Raw genomic sequence first — 21,129 nt, 5'->3', positions numbered from 1 at the left:
CAATGGAGAAAAAAAATTAATACGGCTCTTGGAATGTGGCAGCACAAAAGCAAACCTTTAAGAAAAAAAAATGTTTTAAATGTACAAAAATAGCAAAACATAAAAAAAAATGGATAAACTTGGCATTGCCGGAAAAGTACAACTTGTCCCGCAAAAAACAAGCCCTCGTATGGCCGTGTCAATGTAAAAATGACAAAGTTATGGCTCTTGAATGCGATTGGAAAATTAGTTGAAATTAAATTAAAAACCTGACCTGGTGGGTCTGACAGGGTAGTAAGAAATCCGCCACTCAAGGGGTTAAAAGGTATCATATCTACAAGATTACTTGGTTTCTCTTGCTGAGAACAATCACACTAGGTGGTCTGTGAAACGTGTAAATTCATCCCCTGATCCTTCCCAAATAAAAATAAGGTCGTCAATATACCGTTTGTAAAAATGATTTTGTTAGACTCTAGGTGCTCCACAAAGATAACATTTCATTCAAGATTCCCCACATATAGATTCACGAAGCTCGGCACAAATCGGGGTTCATGGCGGTCCCTTTTATCTCTTGGTATAGTTGAGAAATGAATGTGAAGAAATTATTCTTAAGTATAAATGATATGCTCTCAGTGATAAATTCCTTCTCTCTTTGTGGGATTGAGGGGTCCTCAGCAACGACGGAAATAATAGTGGAAACACCTCGATTATAGGGGATATTGGAATAAAGCGCAGAGACATCAAGGGTGGCCCATACGTAAGTTGGTTTCCATTGTATTGGGGATACCGTATATACCGGCGTATAAGACGACTTTTGAACCCCGAAAAATCTGCTCTGCAGTCGGGGGTCGTCTTATGCGCCGGTAATACAAAAAAAAAAAAAGTGTAAAAAAAAAAAATTCATTACTCACCTCCCCCGGTGTTCTGTCGCGCTCCGGCAGGATGTCGCTCGCTCCGGCAGGCTGTCGCTCGCTCCGGCAGGCTGTCGCTCGCTCCTCGTCCCCGGCGCAGCATAGCTTTCTGAATGCGGGGCTTGAAATCCCCGCTTCCAGAAAGCTAATACACACGCCGGCAGCCATGACAGCATTGAATGGCTGTGATTGGCTGAAGGCGCACGTGTTAGCAATCACACCCATTCAATGATGTCATTGAATAGTGTGATTGGCTGAAGCCACGTGTGCTTTAGCCAATCACAGCCATTCAATGATGTCATGGCTGCCGGCGTGTGTATTAGCTTTCTGGAAGCGGGGATTTCAAGCCCCGCATTCAGAAAGCTATGCTGCGCCGGGGACGAGGAGCGAGCGACAGCCTGCTGGAGCGAGCGACATCCTGCCGGAGCGCGACAGAACGCCATGGGAGGTGAGTAATGAATTTTTTTTTTTTTCTCCACTGTATACCGGCGTATAAGGTGACAGTTGGGGGGTCGTCTTATACGCCCCGTCGCCTTATACGCCGGTATATACGGTAGTTACATAGTAACATAGTATGTTAGGCTGAAAGAAGACAATGTCCATGTAGTTCAGCCTGTTTCTACCCAACGCTTGTTGATCCAGAGGGAGGCAAAAAAAAACCCAATGAGGCAGAAGCCTATAGACCATTTGGGGAAAAAATTGCCTGGATCAATGTTTGAAAGTTCCTACCTAACTACAAGACCCAGATCAACAACCCCGTGGGTTATTTAATAAATGAATAGACATCCATCAGCATCCTGTCATCAAATAAAAGCAAAGATGTGTAGTAAAAACAGGCAAACACTGGTGCTCGGCGGAATTCCCTCAGTGTAAGGGAATCCATCGGCACCTAGTGTCCAGGATTAACTATCATCCTCTTTTGGTCCCAAATCTAACCGTCTGGAGAGGCGTCCCGGGCAATGAAGCCCACTGGATAACCGGGGCTTGATACGTAGCAATTCAGATAGAGAATTTCCCCGCGCTCCGTGCCTCGGGAGAGATTTGAAAAAGACCTGGTAGTCCGGAGGTTATATTAACCAAATTTAATACGCAGCCACATTTAATACACCTTTCTCAAGCATAAAATACATCCATGACATTCAAAAACACATGTATATGTATATACTAGCTGATATACCCGGCTTCGCCCGAGTTAATTTGGTACTGGTGTTTATCTGGTGTTCACACGGAAAATCTTCTGAAGCCGTGGTTACTTTAGAGATACCGGAAAAACATATGTTCACCATTTTGCATAGTTCTCTGCGTTACCCAGGAAACATCACGGGGAGGTAACCATGCGACATTTCCTTTATATAAAATGACATCAGGAAGTAAGAGAATTAGATCCCATACGTAAAATTTGGACGCTAATTCTTTTGCACTTAGAATTGAATAATCGAGTTGGGACCCATTAACTTTCCCTATGTATGACATAATCAATGCCCGTGCCAAATTTCACATTTCTATGACACCGGAAAGTGAGAAAATTACACTTCGTATGTAAAATGTGGATGCTAATTCTTTTGCGCTTAGAAGTGAACAATCGAGGTGGGACCCATTACCTTTTCCTATTTATGACATAATCAATGCTTGTGCCAAATTTCACGTTTCTATGACACCGGAAAATGAGAAAATTACATTCCGTACGTAAAATTTGGATGCTAATTCTTTTGCTCATAGAATTCAATAATCGAGTTGGGACCCATAAACTTTTCCTGTTTATGACATATTCAATGCCTGTGCCAAATTTCACGTTTCTATGACATCGGGAAGTGAAAAAATTACATTCCGTACGTAAAATTTGGACGCTAAATCTTTTTGCGCATAGAATTGAATAATCGAGTTGGGACCCATTAGCTTTTCCTATTTATGAGATAATCAATGCCCGTGCCAAATTTTAAGTTTCTATGTGAGAAAATTACATTCCGTACGTAAAATTTGGACGCTAATTCTTTTGCGCATAGAATTGAATAATCTATTTGGAACCCATTAGCTTTTTCTATTTATGACATATTCAATGCCCGTGCCAAATTTCACGTTTCTATGACATTGGGAAGTGAGAGAATTAGATTACGTACGTAAAATTTCGACGCTAATTCTTTTGCGCTAGAATTGAATAATCGAGTTGGTACTCAATTACTTTTCCTATTTTAGAGATAATCTATGCTTGTGCCAAAATTCATGTTTCTACGACATTGGGAAGTTGGAGAACTTTTGGCGAGTCAGTCAGTCAGTCAGTCAGTGAGGGCTGTCCCCTAAGGTATTTATACATAGTTATTAGGTCGCATTTTAACTGTCTTTTTTCCAGGGTGAATTATCCCCATTTTGATAGCCTTTCTGGGTATTCCAGTCCTCCCATTACATTTATTAATTTAGTTGTCCTTCTTTGAACCCCCTCAAGCACTGTAACTTCTTTCCTGAGCACCGATGTCCAGAACTGTACACAATATTCCATATGAGGCCTGACAAGTGCCTTATATACTGGAAGAATAAGGTTCTTGTCCCTCGCCCCTATACCTCTTTTAATGCACCCCAAGACTTTATTTGTTTTGCAGCAGCTGACTGGCATTGATTGTTCCAGTTAAAGGGGTTGTCCCGCGGCAGCAAGTGGGTCTATACACTTCTGTATGGCCATATTAATGCACTTTGTAATGTACAATGTGCATTAATTATGAGCCATACAGAAGTTATCAAAAGTTATTCACTTACCTGTTCCGTTGCTGGCGTCCTCGTCTCCATGGTTGCCGTCTAATTTTCGCCGTCTAATGGCCAAATTAGACGCGCTTGCGCAGTTCGGGTCTTCTGCTGTCTTCAATGGGGCCGCTCGTGCAGAATGCCGGCTCCGTGTAGCTCCGCCCCGTCACGTGCCGATTCCAGCCAATCAGGAGGCTGGAATCGGCAATGGACCGCACAGAAGCCCTGCGGTCCACAGAGAGAGAGGATTCGGGTAAGTACTACCCGGTTTGTTTTTTTAACCCCTGCATCGGGGTTGTCTCGCGCCGAACGGGGGGGGGGGGGGTTAAAAAAAAACAAAAAAAAAACGTTTCGGCGCGGGACAACCCCTTTAAGTCTACAGTCAACTAGTATCCCCCGGTCTTTTTCTATCTCACTTTTCCCTAGCAGTACATCATTTAGTGCATATTGTTGACATCTGTTTCTCCTGCCCATGTGCATAACCTCACATTTATCAATATTGAACTCATTTGCCATTTTTCTACCAAAGCCCTCAGCTTATCTAGGTCCATTTGCAGCCGCATATTGTCCTCCTGTTAGGTCTGGCAGATGCCGGCGTCGTCCTGCTTTCTGAGTCTGCTTCTGTTTGCTCCAGCATCCGCAGGGTTATTGTGTCTGGCTTCTCCATCCAGCTGGAAGTGATTTGTAATTATCCCCCTATTTAACCTCCCCAGACCTTTCCCAGGGTGCTTGGTGTTGTTGTGTATTTTCTTGCATGACTGCATGTGAGCTGCTGCTGCAGCTATCCTGTCTGCATCCAGTTCCTTGTGTGTGCTTTTACTGGATGGTATTCTGTTTCTGTGTGAATCCAGCTTTCCGCGTGTCATGCTGCTGGCCCCTGCAGCTTGTTTGCTGTCTATTCCCTGTGTCTGTCACCTCTGTACAGGACTGTGTCCTGCTCTTACCTGACATTCACTCCTCACTCCTCCATATTTTCTCTGTGCAACTGACTCTGGGTTCCTGTCCTCACCAGGTAGGTAGGGAAAGCTAGGAGTCAGGGATAGGAAAGGCGACCTGGACCTCTTGACCTTTAGGGGTATCTCCAGGTAAGGGACATTTAGCCCATCTTAGTTCAGGGTAAGATCCATCCTTGTTCTTTGTACCGAGTTCCAGCTTTTGCGCAGTTTCCATCTCGGAGTCAGCTTTCCAACCTCATGGGTGCTTTCACTCAGCAGGACGACACAGTGGATCCACAAGGACAGTGTAACAGGACACCAAGCCATGGACCCCTCTGATTCTCACCACGGGGTACTGCTAGAGTTGTTTTGGGAGCTTACAGTACAGCAACGAAGATAGGGACATACCGCAAGTGCCCAGTTCGATGGTATCTTGGCTGTCATGATGGCATCGAAGCCCTCTACCAGTACGGCAGTGGCTGTGCCGGTTCCATTAGCAGGCGCCACTTCTGGTCTCAGACCCCGGTTGGCAGCTCTGCCTCGCTATGAGGGAGACCCCGGACTCTGCAGAGGTTTTGAACCAGTGCACTTTACATTTTGAACTCCTGCCACACCTCTTTGTGTCTGATTGTGCCAAAGTAATGTTCATTAGGTCACAATTTGCAGGTCAGGCACTAGCATTGATCAACCCCCTTTGAGAGCGCAACGACTCGCTAGTTGACAATCTTGGTCTGTTCATTGAGACTTTTTGCCAAGTCTTTGATGAGCCAGGTCGTTCAGCCTCAACCGTGTCTGCGCTACTACGACTTCATCACATTGATCTTATGGTGGATCAGTACACCATCCAGTTTCACATGCTGGCCTTAGAATTAGGGTTGAATAATGAAGTCCTAGTGTTCGCCTTCTGGGAGGGGCTTACCAAACATACAAAGAACGAGTTGGCAGGGCGTGAGGTTCTGGCCACATTGGATGTCCTGATCACACTAGCTACTAGGATAGACTTGCGGTTTCAGGAGAGGTCCAGGGAGATTATGCAGGAGAGAAGGCTCTTCCGGGCGAACCCTAGAGCTTGGAGACTGCGATCCTCCCCACAGACCAGGAAACTGTGCCACCTAGGACTCGTTGGAGAGGCAGTCTTGGATGAGGATGCCTCCAATCCCTGGTTAAATCTGCCAGTAAACCTGATTCTGTTGGGTGTCCCAGTTCCTGTGGTGGCCTTTCTTCACTCTGGTGCCGCTGGTAACGTTCCGCAACAAAGCTTTGTTGACAGATATCGGATTCCTATTTGGCGTCTCAAGAGCCCTCTGGCGGTCATGATGGTCGATGATAGTTCTCTGTCCGAGGCTAACTAGTGGACCACGAAGCCCTTAGAACTAAGAGTTGGAGCTCTTCATTCCGAAATAATTTCTTTCTTCGTACTTCCTGGAGCTAATAGTCCGCTACTTCTGAGTTTATCCAGACTCCGGGATCATAATCCTTCTCTGAACTGGAGAATGGGCGAGGTGCTCAAGTGGGGAGGGACCTGTCATACTAGGTGCCTGTTTCTTGTTTATCTGGTGCACATTGCTCACCTATCCTCAAATCCCCAGGGCATTCCAGAGATGTACAAATACATTGCAGATGTTTTCGACAAGAGAGAGGCTGAATGCTTGCCCCTGCATTGTTCATACGTTTGTCCTATCAAACTTATGCCAGGAACCGTACCACCTCGCGGCAGAGTTTTCCCCTTGTCTCTTCCAGAGACTTAGGCCACGGCCAAATATGTAAGGGTCAACCTGGAGAGATAATTTATTTGTAAATCTTCTTCTCCAGCAGGGGCGGGCTTCTTCTTTGTGAACGAAGGATGGATCTCTGAGACCATGCATAGACAACCGAGGGCTTAATGCTATCATAGTTAAAAACAAGTATCCATTGCCAATTATCTCTAAACTATTCGATCGTTTATGGGAGGCTTGGGTTTTTACCAAGCTCATCCTACATGGCGCCTATAACCTCATCTGCATCCGTGAAGGCGATGAGTAGAAGACAGTTTTTAACCCCATTCATGACATGGCCTATTTTGAGCTTAAAGGGGTTGTCCCGCGGCAGCAAGTGGGTCTATACACTTCTGTATGGCCATATTAATGCACTTTGTAATGTACATTGTGCATTAATTATGAGCCATACAGAAGTTATAAAAAGTTTTTTACTTACCTGCTCCGTTGCTAGCGTCCTCGTTCCCATGGAGCCGACTAATTTTCGCCCTCCGATGGCCAAATTAGCCGCGCTTGCGCAGTCCGGGTCTTCTGCAGTCTTCTATGGAGCCGCTCGTGCAGAATGCAGGCTCCGTGTAGCTCCGCCCCGTCACGTGCCGATTCCAGCCAATCAGGAGGCTGGAATCGGCAATGGACCGCACAGAAGAGCTGCGGTCCACGGAGACAGAGGATCCCGGCGGCCATCTTCAGCGGTAAGTATTGAAGTCACCGGAGCGCGGGGATTAAGGTAAGCGCTCCGGTAAGCTTTCTTTACCTCCCTGCATCGGGGTTGTCTCGCGCCGACCGGGGGGGGGGGGTTTGAAAAAAAAACAAACCCGTTTCGGCGCGGGACAACCCCTTTAAGGACGCAACAATTTTTGGCGGATTTTCTTCTCCGTTTATCAAAAGTCATAACTTTTTTATTTTTCTGTCGACGCGGCCGTATGAGGGCTTGTTTTTTGCGTGGCGAACTGTAGTTTTTATCGGTGCCACTTTTCGGTACATAGACTATATTGTAAAACTTTTTTTTTTTTTTTAATGATAGCAGGGAGAGAAAACGCATCAATTCTGCCATAGATTTTTTTATTTTTTTTTTACAGCGTTAATCATGCAGCATAAATGAGACATTCCATTTTTTCTGCGGGTCGGTACGGTTACAACGATACCAAAATTCTTACATTTTTTTTAGGTTTTCCCAATTTTCTGCAATAAAAACCCTTTTTCTTGGAAATCTTTTTTTTTTTTCTAAATCGCTGCATTCAAAGTCCTGTAACTTTTTTATTTTTTGATGTACGGCACTCTATGAGGGCTTATTTTTTGCAAGACAAGCTGTAGATTTTATTGGTACCATTTTGGGGTACATATGGCTTTTTTGATCACTTTTATTGCGTTTTTAGTGAGGCAAAATGCTAAGAATTAGCATTTTGCCTCAGTTTTTTAAGTGTTTTTTTTAGCGTTTTTTTCCGTGCACAGTCAAAAGCATGTGCAACTTATTGTACGCGTCGTTACGGACACGACAATACCAAATATGTGGGATTTTATTTATTTTTTTACCTTTTTTATGCTAATCTGAGAAAAAGCATTCAAAAATGTTTTTTTTTACTCTTTTTTTTACATTTTTTTAATTCATTTTTTTAATCTTTGTTTTTTTTACACTATTTGAGTCCCTCTGAGGGACTTTAATCACTGCCCTGATGATCGCTGTTATAAGGCATGGCAGAGCTACTGCTCTCCCATGCCTTATCGCTTATACAGCGATCCTAGGTATAGGCAATACAGGACGCCAGTGTCTGGCGTACTGTTGCCATGGTGACAGGCCGGGCTCTCGCGATGACATCGTGAGTTCCGGCCGGAGACACAGAGGGAGCCGCGCTCCCTCTGTGAACTCTTTCCCTGCAACGATCTACTTAGATCGCGGCAGGGAAGGGGTTAACAGCGGGGGCGCAACTCCGATGCCCCCCCCGCTGTAGCAGCGGGACGCCGCCTGTGACTGACAGCCGGCTCCGGCTGCAGGATAGCATGAGATCATATGTGATCCCGTGCTATCTCCAGGACGTAAGTTTACGCCCTGTTGCGGGAAGTACCAGGCTGCCAGGACGTAAACTTACGCCCTGCAGCGGGAAGGGGTTAATACCCATGACAAGCATTATGAATACCTTGTAACACCATTCAGTTTAGTTAATGCTCCAGCCATGTTTCATGATTTTGTCAATGACCTTTTTGGTACCTTCTCCATCTATGTGTGGTCATGTACCTGGACAACATTCAGATTTTTCCCCCAGACATTCACACTCACCGGAGACAGGTCCATATGGTTCTCCAATGTCGGAGAGAGAACTGTCTTTTCGCCAAGTTAGAGAAGTTCCACTTTTGAACAGTCTTGCTTAATTTCGTTGGGTACATAGTCTCAAAGCAAAGTTTAGAGATGGATCCATAAAAAGTTTCTGTGGTTTTGAATTGGCCTCGTCCTTCTGGTATTCAAGCTACTTGGCTATTTTTGGGGGTTTGCCAATTTTTATAGGCAATTCATACTGCATTTCTCCTCCCTAATGGCGCCCATATCCACCCTCATGCGAAAGGGAGCAGATGCTAAGCACTGGCCCCCAGAAGCTGAATCTGCCTCCCAGGCCCCTTAAGGAGGCATTTTCACCAGCCTTGGTTTTACATTGACCAGAGGAGGGATGCGTCGATGCGTCCTCATCTGGTTCAAGGGTGGTCTTACTTCAAAAAGCCACGTCTGGTAAAAATCAAGAGCTGTTGGCCATCAAAATGTCTTTGGAGTTCTTGTGGTATTTGTTAGAAGGAGCCTCTCACCCACTTATTATTTATACAGATCATAAAAACCTGACATACTTGCAGACCGCTCAACGGCTCAACCCTCTGCAGGCTCGGTGGTCCTTGTTTTTTGCATGGATTTCATCACGGATCTACCATCCTCCAGCGAGGGTACTATCATATGGGTAGTGCTGGACTGCTTCTCCAAAATGGCTCATTTTGTGCCTTTGCCTGGTCTACCTTCCAGTGGTCAGCTGGCTGAGAGGTTTATTGAATACATCTTTCGTCTCCATGGCTTTCCTAAACATATTGTTTCAGACAAAGAAGTAGAATTTACGTCTAAATTCTGCAGATCTCTCTTTGCAGGTTGATAAGCATATCATTGGAAGTCTCCTCATTCTATCACCTGCAATCCAATGGACAGGTGGAGCAGGTGAACCACAATCTGTCTGGGTACCTCCACCACTTCACCAATGCCCATTATAATGATTGACTCTGTCTTCTTCCATGTGCAGAGTTCTCTTACAACTAGAATGTTAGTGATTCCACTAAGACCTCCCCCTTCCTCATTGACTATGCCCATAAACCCGGGATTTCCTTGCCCATCTCTACCATTCCTGCAATTCCTATGGCAGCATCCTCAGTAGAGAATTTTGCTAGAATATGGCAAGAGACCAAGATGAATCTTGAAAAATTGGTGGCGGCCATGAAGAGGTTTGCCAATCGCAAGCGAACGCTGCTTTCCAACTTTGCACCTGGTGATAAAGTTTGGCTATCCTTAAAGAATATTAGGCTGAGGGCACCGTCTTACAAATTGGCTTCACGGTTTTTGGGCCCGTTTGAGGTACTAGAGAGAATTCCATATGCTACAGGTTGAGACTCCCTCCCTCCCTACCAGGTTGAGACTCCCTCCCTCCCTACGTATTCCTAGCTCATTTCATGTCTCCCTGCTTAAGCCCCTGGTACTTAATAGATTTTCCAAAAAACCCAGACCGGTGTCGTTCCAGATTGATGCTGAGAACACCTTTGAGGTTAAGACTATTCTCAATGTCAAAAGGGTTAGGAATAAAACCTAGTTTTTGGCAGATTAGAGGAACTATGGACTTGAGGAGAGGTCATGGGAGCACTCTAAAAATATCAACGCCCCATAGCTTATTCGGGAATTTTTTCAGAATATTAGGTCTGGCAGATGCAGGCGTCGTCCTGCTTTCTAAGTCTGCTTCTATTTGTTCCAGCATCTGCAGGGTTACTGTATCTGGCTTCTCCATCCAGCTGGAAGTGATTTGCAATTATCCTCCTATTTATCCTCCCCAGATGTTTCCCAGGGTTCTTAGTGTTGTTGTGTATTTTCTTTCATGACTGCATGTTAGCTGCTGCTGCAGCTATCTTGTTTGCATCCAGTTCCTTGTGTGTGCTTATGCTGGATGGTATTTTGTCTCTGTGTAATTTCAGCTTTCTGTGTGTTCTGCTGCTGGTCCCTGAAGCTTGTTTGCTGTCTATTCCCTGCGTCTGTCACCTCTGTAGAGGACCGTGTCCTGCTTTACCTGACATTCACTCCTCACTCCTCCATATCTGCTCGGCTCAGTGCAACTGACTCTGGGTTCCTATCCTCACCAGGTAGATACGGTAAGCTATGAGTTAGGGATAGGAAAGGCAGCCTGGACCTCTCCAGCTTCCAGGGTATCTCCAGGTAACAAACATTTAGCCCATATTAGTTCAGGGTCAGGTCTGCCCTCGTCCTTTGTACCAAGTTCTCCGTCTCAGAGTCAGCTGTCCATCCTGACAGGTGGTTTCACTCAGCAGGATGACACAGAGGATCCACAACCACAATGTAACACCTCCTTTGTATTAATTATCTTGTATAATTTTGTATCGTCTGCAAATATTGATATTTTGCTGTGCAGTCCCTCTATCAGGTCGTTGATAAATATATTGAACATAATGGGGCAAAATACTGAACCCTGTGGCACCCCACTAGCAACGGTGGTCCAATCAGAGTATGAACCATTTATTACCACCCTCTGGTTTCTATCTCTGAGCCAATTCTTTACCCAGCTACACACATTTTCACCTAGACCGAGCCGTTTCATTTTGTATATCAACCTATTATGCGGCACTGTGTCAAATGCTTTAGAAAAATCCAGATATACAAGATCAATAGACTCTTCCAGGTCCAGCCTAAAACTTACTTCACTGTAGAAGCTGATCAAATTGGTCTGACATGATTGATCCCTCATGAACACATTCCTTAAGGTATTCTAGGATGGCATCTCTCTGAAACCCTGTGAGTATTTTTCCAATTATTGAAATGAGACTCACCAGCCTGTAGTTACCAGGCTCTCTTCTTGACCCATTTTTGCATATTGAAAAATCACCGCTGCAGTGGACCAGTGTATTATTTAACTTTTGTCACAGACTGAAATCCGAGTTTTATTTTTTTTTTTTTATATAAAACTTAACCTTTAATAAATTATATACTAAAAAAATCCTAATCAGGAAAGAAGCTTTCATAAAAGAACTGTTAATCAAGTATGCAAATAGTGTGTCTTCTTATTCTCTGTATACCTCATTGGTCATCTTCACCAGCATTTTATTCAAGATAATCTGTTGTGAAGTATGCACAGACCATTTTGTAGAGCTCTGGTTTAGTTTAACACCAGTTTTTGTGAATGAGTGCGCACCCGATAGTGTTTTATGCGCTCACTCGCCCTGGTTACTAGATATACAGATCAAGTAAATGAAGTATCTATAACCCCTTAAAAAATTATTAAATTAGTCACAAAGAGACGAATAATCTCTTTTTTGGTTCTTTTCTCCCATAGATGCTGTGCTCAACGCGTTTCCTCGCTTGCGGGATTCGTCAGGAGCAAATGTAACTAAATGCATAGAACCACACGATATAGTCACGATCTACGACTCTTCATTCAAAAGTGCCTTAATCCCAAACGTTCTTCAGTTACCAATAGGATTAATTGAACGGAGTGCGTAAGATCAAGAAAAATGACTAGCGTCTGCATACTCAATTACAAAACATAGATTATGAGTTTGTAACGCTACGCAACCGAGACGTCATCCATCAAAAACGTCTTTTTTGGTTGCAATTATACTGCACATATGCTAGTATCTATTTCTAGAACACAAGGTAAGCTACCAGAAGTCTGCCTAGAGTACTATTAAGAGGTATGACAACAATCTGTCTTAGATGCCTGGCAATTTTTCAGTCAAGCTAATCTAAAATAGTCCCTAGATTTCTAAGGTTGCAAAACCCCAATTTGTCAAGGTACTAGTATTTAACCTCAAGCCCCTTTCTATGCTCAGGCTCTGGTGCTTGAGCTTAAATACCAGTACCTTGACATACCTCTTAATAGTACTCTAGGCAGACTTCTGGTAGCTTACCTAGTGTTCTAGAAATAGACACTAGCATATGTGCAGTATAATTGCAACCAAAAAAGACGTTTTTGATGGATGACGCCTCGGTTGCGTAGCGTTACAAACTCATAATCTACGTTTTGTAATTGAGTATGCAGACGCTAGTCATTTTTCTTGATCTTAAGCACTCCGTTCAATTAATCCTATTGGTAACTGAAGAACTTTTGGGATTAAGGCACTTTTGAATGAAGAGTCGTAGATCGTGACTATATCGTGTGGTTCTATGCATTTAGTTACATTTGCTCCTGACGAATCCCTCAAGCGAGGAAACGCGTTGAGCACAGCATATATGGGAGAAAAGAACCAAAAAAGAGATTATTCGTCTCTTTGTGACTAATTTAATAATTTTTTAAGGGGTTATAGATACTTCATTTACTTGATCTGTATATCTAGTAACCAGGGCGAGTGAGCGCATAAAACACTATCGGGTGCGCACTCATTCACAAAAACTGGTGTTAAACTAAACCAGAGCTCTACAAAATGGTCTGTGCATACTTCACAACAGATTGTCTTGAATAAAATGCTGGTGAAGATGACCAATGAGGTATACAGAGAATAAGAAGACGCACTATTTGCATACTTGATTAACAGTTCTTTTATGAAAGCTTCTTTCCTGATTAGGATTTTTTTAGTATAGAATTTATTAAAGGTTAAGTTTTATATAAAAAAAATAAATAAAACTCGGATTTCAGTCTGTGACAAAAATTTTTGCATATTGGAACCAATCCAGTGGTACAACACCGGTCTCAATAGTGTCTGTTACGTCCATGCGGTGCACTAAAGTGCCACACCTCAGCACGGACACAAGATAGTGTCCTAATAAAACCGCAACAACTCTCATCATGTTGCATAGACCAATTACACCTCTCCAGGTAAAGATGGAAGGACAGCTGTCCTTACTAATCAGGGAAAGTGGGGAACCCCTGCCTAAAAGCAGGATGATTGTCCCAATAAGGACAGCCCCACTGTCTTCATCTGGGACCTGCCTATCCCAAATTAGAAACCTCTAACATCGAGACTTTGTAAGTACTTGTTCTCTATATATGTACTGATGTGATAAATGTATTTTTAAGATTGAAAAATTCCTATCAAAGGCTGAAACACATTGCCTTCCTTGTCTTTGTGCTCCTATTGAATAATTCGTATTACTGGAGCACCTCTGGGTCTGGAGATTACTTCTCTCAACCGCTGTGACACGCTGGATGGAGAACTCACACAGGGGTCCCCCCCAAACCAGTAAGTGATGTTTCCATATCACATAGGCATCTATACGTGACATCTTATATAGAGATGTCTTTCTAACTGTGAGCTGTTTCCATTTTATCCATTGAGAATAAGCCTTTTTTTTCCTTTTCTTCTTTGATTAGGAACCTGGACACAGGACATGATACTGTTCACAAATACTGAACACAGAACACAACAGTACACACCTCATGTCTGGCCACCTGCACAGACATACAGAATACGTCGCTGTTCACACCAACACACAGGGTTATGCATACCACATAGAACAGGAATCCCACCCAGAAATCACATGCATACAGATAGCAAACTATAGCCAGTCCAAGTGTCCTCACACCAAGGGGATAGAGAGTCAGACCCTTAAGGCATAAAAAAATTTTTAATTATGCAACTCCTCCAAACCACGCATGCGTACAGGATTTATCTAGAAAGACCCTGAAACCAAGGCAAAGATGGCAAATAGGAAAGAGTAACAAATTATGCACCTCTAAGCAGGACCACTGTGCCTTACACAACCGGCCTCAGTCACAGATGTCTGCAAAAAGAGTGCTGCAGACCAGAGGGGATTGGCTGGAGAAACCCCACATCCAGCCAGCTCAATTAACCCTCCCCTGTGAAGCTGTGCTCATGGAAACCTGTAGAACCACAGGTCCCGGACACACAACCTAACAGTGTCCCTAAATATAAGAAATATTTATAATAAAAGTCCATTTATTATGTCACTTAGTATTTTTTCCTTTAGAACCCTTGGGTGTATTCCATCTGTACCTTTGTTGATTTTAATACTTTTTAACGGGCTCTGCACTTCCTCCTACGTTAGGCAGGTAATATTTAGCGGAGTGTTCGTTTAATCCTCCTGTATCTTGTGTGACATTTCTTTTTCCTTCGTGAATACACTTGAAAAAAATCTAATATATTTGCCTTCCCTCCATCATCTTCTATGATTTCTCCTGCATTATTTGTTAAAGGGCCAGTGCTCTCAGAGCAAATCCTTTTACTGTTTATATACCGTATATTCCGGCGTATAAGGCGACGGGGCGTATAAGACGACCCCCCAACTGTCACCTTATACGCCGGGAACACAGTGGAGCAAGAAAATTAAAAATCATTACTCACCTCCTCCGGCGTTCTGTGGCGCCGCTGCAGGCTGTCGCTCCCTCCTGGTCCCCGGCAGAGCATTGCTTTCTCTAATACTGTGCTTGGCTAACACACGCTGTCAGCCAATCACAGCCATTCAATGACATCATTGAATGGCTGTGATTGGCTAAAACACACGTGCCTTCAGCCACAGTATTAGCTTTCTGGAGGCGGTGATTTCAAGCCCTGCATCCAGAAAGCAATGCTCTGCCGGGGACCAGGAGGGAGCGACAGGCTGCAGCAGTGCCGCAGAACGCCGGGGGAGGTGAGTAACGATTTTTTTTTGACACTTTCCTTTTTTTTTGTATTACCGGCGTATAAGATGACCCCCGACTTCAGAGCAGATTTTTCGGGGTTCAAAAGTCGTCTTATACGCCGGTATATACGGTAATTGAAAAATAGTTTAGGGTTATTTTTGCTCTCTTTGGCAGTCAGTCTCTCTGCCTCCTCCTTGTCAGTTTTGATCTTTTCCTTACATAATTTGTTTTTTTTCTCCCTTTGTTTTTAGCGCTTCTTCACTGCCTTCTTGTTTTAATAGTTTAAATACTTTCTTTTTTTCACCTATTGCCCCCCCACCTTACAGTCTTATCAAGCCACATTGGTTTCCTTCTATTTGTAGTTCTTTTATTTTTATAGGGTATGAGCTGCTCACATGAGGTAATTTGGATGTTTTAAAACTTCTCCCATTTGTCACCTGTATTGTTATTTTTGAGAACAGTATCGCAATTAATGTTGCCAAGAGTAATTCTGAGCTGATCAAATTTTGCTTTACTAAAGTTTAGGTTTTTTTTTCGCTCACTCATAGGGCTTCCTATAGAATGACAGCTGGAAATTAATTATATTGTGGTCACTATTTCCCAAGTGTCCCTCAACCTGCACTCCTGTGATTCTGTCTGGTTTGTTAGTTAATAATAAGTCCAGAGTGGCCCTCCCTCTAGTTGGCTCTCGCACAAGATGGGTAAGGTAGTTATCTTTAATTGCTCTCAAAAACCTATTGCCCTTATTAGATCTACAGATTTCGTCTTCCCATATTATATCCAGATTAAAGTCTCCCATATGAATTACTTCATTGCAGTTTGACACCGTTTCTATTTGTCTTAATAATAAGTTTTCATTGTATTCTGTTATTTTTGTCAGCATATAGAAACTCCTATCAGGATTTTGTTACTCTTCCCTCCCTATATTTCTACCCACAGAGATTCCACGTGTTTATCTCCTACACCTATATCTTCTCGTAGCCTCTGCATTAAGTAGGATGTAACATACAGACATACCCCTTCCCCTTTCTTGTTCCCATAGTCTCTTCTGAAGAGATTGTAACCCTGCCAATTCACCACCCAATCGCACTTATCATCAAGCCATGTTTCCATTATTCCTACTATATCGAAATTTTCATCAGACATTCTCGCTTCGAGCTCACCCACTTTACTGATCAGAATTTTTGCATTTGTTGCCATATAATTTATACGGTTCTTGTTATTCTTTATATTCATTGCACTACTTATGGTCATATTAGCTGTTCTGTCAGTTCTAAGAGTAATAACCTCACCCCCGACTTGCCCCCCATTTCCATTATTTGGTCCAAGTAGCTCTAAAAGTGCCTGAGTGTCTTTGAGATGGGACCTCAGACTTCTTATATATCTTTAAAGCAGGATGTCAATGTATTGCGAGAGGTTCGAGGTCATAGGGTTCATACCAGAACTTATGGGTCTACCCCGGGGGGTTGATGGCATATTTGTGGATCTTTGGCAAATGGTAAAAAATAGGGGTCCAAGGATAATTAATAATGAGAAAATCCCTGTTTTTTTTGTTAAGGATATTGCTATTGAATGTTGTCTGGATGAGATCAACAAAAGTATTTTGAATTGATACAATAGGGTCTAAGAATAAGAGACTATAATAGTCTGTGTCAAGCTATATCCGCCTTGCTTCTTGGATATAGGTGGATCTGTTCTGCAAAACTATTCCACCTCCATTGTCAGTATTGCGGAAAACAAGATCGGAGTTGTCTATGAGGGAGTCCAGGGCCAGGGATTCGTCGCTACATAGGTTGTTTCTAAAAGTACATGTGTTGTTGATGTTTCCAAATTCTGTTGTTACCAAAGAGTAAAAGGTGTCAATGAAATTGCACCTATGATGGATAGGGTAAAACTTGGATTTTGGTTTAAGATTGGGATGCACAGGTTTTGGTCAGGCCAATATGGTGGGAGATGTGTGAAGAAGATGGTTAGGAGGGTTTTCATTTCAGGATATCTGAAGAATCGAGAAATGTCTAACTTATTTTCCTTATAAATGTATTTATGTCAACAAAAAGACCGAACTAATTAAATTTGGTGCTTGGGCAGAATGAAAGACCCTTGTTGAAGAGATGCTTTTCTGCAGAAGAGTGTGATGGGATAAATAAAAAATTTTTTGGGTGTTGACTTTTTTGGGGAAGATTTGTTCGACTTTCCTGCGGCTTCTTTTGCCTTCTTGCTTTTTTTCTTACCTAAATCCTCCAACTTTCCTTTCTGACTTAAGGGTTGAAATAATTCATGATTTTCATTGTTTTTGGGCTCTGTCGGATATGGTAGATGGGTACTGGAGTGATGAAGGCAGGTGAGTCTGAAAAAAAGAATGTAAGTGGTAAGGTGATGGATGGGCTATTAGGGCGCAGTTCCACTCTTTTGGTCCACAACAGGTTAGGATCAGACCTGGCGGTATTATGTATCATGACCAATGAATCCTCTAACATTGTGGAAGAAATAGAGGCAGTAGATGTATCCATACTGGGATCTATAGTCCTTGCTGATGGCGTGCATGTACCATCACCAGAATTCATAACTTTTGGAAATGTCGTGGGTGGGAGTGAAAGTGAAGAAAGAGCCTTGACCTTTTCAATAAGATGGTCAAGCAGTTCTTCGCTAGCTGCAGGGAGAGACAGAGTCATTGTCACTATTTGAGGATTAGATGGATTACTTGGCTGCACCCATGTACTCTGTGCTTTGGATGAATTTTGTGATTTTCGAGTGTGTGGGTATGTTAGGTAGCATGGTGTTGGTTCCTAATTTGTATTTGGATCATTGCCCTTGGACCTCTGGAAGAGCTCCCAGGGAAGTATAGGGCCTTGGGGGCTTAGGATCTACATGTTTGACATTAAGGCCCATGACTTTACAAAATAATCACACCCAAAAATGGAGTCCATAGTCACCACACTCAGGAAACAAGTCACAAAACTTCAGGAATTTTGTGCCTCCTACCATGAGAAGGTTGTTGCTATGCAATGGGAGATCGAGGGTCTACAGAGACAGCTCTTGGAGATGTGCAACATCTGCCAGATGTCTGCATACCACTGCCAGCGAAATTTGCAGGTGACCGTCGCCAAGATCAGGTGTAAAGCAATGCTGGATTTATTTTCAAATGTAGCCCACATTGTTTACCAGTGACCGGAAAAAGGTATTTTTTATCATTAACCTCCTCACTGATGAGGCGCTTGCCTGGGCCTCGCCATATGTCGAGACCAACAGTAATCTCTTTGACAACCTCAATGTGTTCACAGCTGCTATGGGACAAATTTGTGATGATCCAAACTGCTGTGCCACAGCTGGAGGGAGATTGCATAGGCTAGAACAAGGGCGACATTCTGTTGCAGAAAATACGGCAGAATTTCATCGCTGGGCCAATGATACCACATGGAGTTCTGCTGCACAACAGAGCCAATTTCGCTGGGGATAATCTGAGTGGGTAAAAGACGAACTTGCCAGAGTGGAGACTTCCGATAACCTGGAGGACTTCATCCAGTTATGCATCCGGAGATTGACTAGAGACTTTCCGAGTGGCGATGGGAGAGATTGCAGGTTTCAGACATCACCACCCCATACTCTTTTAGTCAACCCACATTTAGTCCCCACCCAAGGACTGAAGCCGCCTCCGAACCCATGCAGGTGGACATCATCCGTGGACCTCTATCTCTCTATCACAGAAAAAGAAAGGCGCCAGACTGAAAATCTGTGCCTTTACTGTGAGAGTTCGGGACATTATGCCTTAAACTGTCCAAGCAAGCCCCAAAAGGAATCTCGCCTTGGCCCAAGCCAAGCCAATGGCCAATCAAGCCATCATGAAACAAGAGGATACCACCCAACACACCTTTGTACCAGTAATTCAGGACGGTGTAGAAACCCTTCCCCCACTCCATCATTTTGTCCTCCCAAATAAGATTCTAACAGGCGATGAGAAGACACAGTGCTCAGCGATGTTGGACTTGAGAGTGGGGGGAAACTCATGACAAAGACATTAGAACCAGACTGAGGACGGTGTTACGGCACTCTGACCCCCCGAGCGCCTGGTGGGGTGCCCTGAACTTACCGCACCCCACTGTCCCTGCCTACTTGCCTCGACCCTGGCTAACCCCAGGCGGACAACTGGACGGCGGTCCCTACCCTGGCTAGGGACCTGGCGACTGCACAAGATGGAACTAACTAACGGGGGACAGAGTACCGACAAGGAAAGGCAGATGGAGTGACCAAACAGGAAATACTAATCTCCAGGCCAGCTGGAAAAGGAGGCTGACCAGCAACTAGGGTGCTGACAGAGGAAACTGCAGACAAGACTGACTAGTAGCCGACAGAACCAATAACTGGCAGTGAGCTCAGGTCACTGCCAGCCTTATGACTACAAAACTCCGCCCAGGGGCGGGGAGTGGGAGGAGCCAACTCCCCCACTCACGGTACAAGAGAGAGAAGTGCGGCCGGCGCCCACTCCACTGCATGCCGGCCGCTCCACGTCGCCGGGGAAGCCCTGACGTCAGAGCTCCAGAACGCCGGAGCCGAAGCCGGGGCAGCGCGCGCTGACCGCGGGACCCTGCGCCGCACTGCACGGTAACAGCTCCAGGATGCCGGAGCCAAGGCTGGGACGGCGCGCGCCGACCGCGGGACCCTGCGCCGCCCTGCATGGTAACAGACGGGTCACCTTTGTCTTCAAGCCCCGTCACACAGGAGACAATTGAATTGGAGCTACACATGAACCCTGACCACCACGAGACATTCAGCTTCCAGCTCAACTCATCCCCCAAGTTTCCAGTGATTCTCGGGATCCCCTGGTTTTCTACCTATAATCCCTTTATCAACTGGGAAATCAGGACAATTGCCTTCCCCTCAGAATACTGTAGGGAAAACTGCCAGATGGCACCATCCACCCCTAAACCAGTACAGGACCTTGAGGATGAGCAACAGGACTTAAGAGAAATTACCAGTACACTACCAGATGTTGAAGAATGTTTGCAGTAAGAAGAAGGCTGACCAGCTGCATCCTCACCAGCGGTATGACTGTCCAATTGAACTGCTCCCGGGATCTTCCATTCCATTTGGGCTTATCTTCAAACTCATCGAACCTGAGTTAGGGGCCTTTTGGGAACAACTGGATGAGAATCTAAGGAAGGGTTTCATCTGGCCTTCTTTCTCTCTGGCAGGAGCACCCATTTTTTTTGTGAAAAAGAAAGATTCGACTCTTCAGCTATGCATCAACTACCGGGAGCTAAACAAGATCACAATTAAGAATCGCTACCCTCTCCCATTAATCCCAGAACTGCTGGTGAGACTTTGAGTAGCCAAGGTATTTATGAAACTGGATTTCAGAGGAGCATACAATCTGGTGCGGATCCGGCCTGTTCCGTCTTTGCAATGCTCGCGCTAACTTCCAGTAATTTATCAACAATGTGTTTTGAGACCTGTTGGATCAGTTCCTGGTGGCATATCTCGACGACATCCTCATATTCTCTGACAATTTAGAGAAACATCGCGGACAAGTTCGGGTAGTCTTGGAACGACTCCAAAAGAATAACCTCTACATCGAGTTAGAAAAATATGAGTTTGAACAGACCCAAATACAATTCTTGGGATACATTGTCTCCCCAGAGGGCTTAAGTATGGATCCCAGCAAGATTAAAGCTGTCCTGGATTGACCCATTCCTAAAAATCTGAAGAAAGTACAGCGTCTGATTGGTTTTGTGAATTTCTACAGGAAGTTTAATCAAGGACTTCTCAAAAGTCATCTCTCCCATCACCTCCCTCACAAAGAAAGCACACGTTTTTCTGGTCCCCAGAGGCACAAACCGCTTTTAGAAAACTAAAGACTCTATTTACCTCAGTACTAATACTGATCCAGCCAAGCCCAGAGTTGCCTTTTGTCGTGGAGGTGGACGCCTCCAACTCTGCAGTGGGAGCTATTTTGTCACAGCAAATGGGAGATGAGATGCAAATACACCCTTGTGCAATTCTA

The sequence above is a fragment of the Eleutherodactylus coqui genome, chromosome 3 (genome assembly GCF_035609145.1).
Source record: "Eleutherodactylus coqui strain aEleCoq1 chromosome 3, aEleCoq1.hap1, whole genome shotgun sequence".
In the NCBI taxonomy this organism is placed as follows: domain Eukaryota; kingdom Metazoa; phylum Chordata; class Amphibia; order Anura; family Eleutherodactylidae; genus Eleutherodactylus; species Eleutherodactylus coqui.
The sequence above is the reverse complement of the archived record's forward strand: the minus strand, read 5'-3'. Positions refer to the sequence as shown.